The sequence below is a fragment of the Olea europaea genome, chromosome 16, assembly GCF_002742605.1.
Source record: "Olea europaea var. sylvestris chromosome 16, O_europaea_v1, whole genome shotgun sequence".
NCBI lineage: Eukaryota > Viridiplantae > Streptophyta > Magnoliopsida > Lamiales > Oleaceae > Olea > Olea europaea.
In genome coordinates this window covers 2597989-2599456 of record NC_036252.1, presented here as the reverse complement: position 1 = coordinate 2599456, position 1468 = coordinate 2597989, and positions in this window count along the sequence as shown.

Here is a 1468-nt window from a genome sequence, read left to right as displayed (position 1 = left end):
GTTGATGTATAGAGGTTAATTTTTAAATGTTTTGATTGTGTTTTATGAAACTTATTGCATATTCTGATATTTGCATACACACACACACACACATGAAGAAACCCTCACTAGAATCCTTGTGCACGTTAGTAATGAGGCTAATATGTGACATCATAAGAGTACTATTTGTATAAGAAATTTTATCTTTACATCTGAAATCTCACGAGGTATCCATCAACTGAAAAAATTAATTGATTACATTCTTGGGATTATGTTATTGAGCTTGTGAATTAGTGTTTTCTATTAATGTTAATATCCTTCAAAGTTGATTTCAATGAATTCTGCCACCTCGTTCGCCACAACAAGAGAGAGAGAGAGAGAGCAAGAGAGAGGAAACAATTTTTTTTTCAAGTTATATACAACTCGCTGAGAAATCATGTAGGATTCGCATTAATACTATTCTTTCTGGCGTTACCTGCCTAGACAAAATGTCTCTTAATATTTTTGTGATTCTCTGACACCAGAAACTAAGAATTTCAAACACATCTCTAACGGTTATTCCTTGTAACACAATTCATAGCTCCCTATAATGGCACTTGAGATTATCATTTTCTATTTTTCCTATAGCTATTAGCTAACAAGTAAAGTCCAATTCCGTTTTATTATATGCGTGTGACTTGTTGGGAACCTCGGGATTTTGAGTGATAAGAACGTTGGGAATCTATTTATACATGCACAGTAAAAAATTAAAATTATTTCGATTTCCACCGAGGATTCCTTTGTGTTTAGATAGAAATCGTGATAAAGATTGTACCTTTGAAGAATTTTGCAGACCTTTTGCTTTTCTTTTCATTCCAGCAATCTTGATTCGCAGCCCACAACTGTCCAATTGTCCAGCCTCCAACGGTGATCCACACAGAGAACAAGATTGCGGATTCTAGGATTTTTCCTCTTGTGCCAGCAAGAATTATGAAAAACAATATGGATCTTAAACCCTAGCCATGTATTTATATAAATTCAAACGGGCTCGGTCCGGTCCAATATTTAATTAATCCATTTAATTAAATTCGGTCCGTGAATTAATTAATCCAATTAATTAATTCGAGGATATAAATAATCAATCCAATTAATTAATTCATCCAACTATTGTTAAATTAATTAATTGGCAATTTGCAATCTTCCGATTCTCTTTTGTGTGCTACCTATCAAGTTCCCGACCACGATACTTAACGACGTGAAATATTATTTTGATTTAATCAAAACTGATAAATTAAACACCCTTTTAATTCATCAGAAATTCACACTTGCCGTCCTCGATTGACATCTAGCAATGTATCAGGGCAATACATGTGACGAAAAATGTCATGTGGTATGATAAAATCAAACTCGTTCATTTACCGTGAAACTATAAGCCATTCATCAATATGATCCGATCAATTACGAGATATGGAAGTGTGTCAATCTCGATTATCGATCATATCTTTCACTC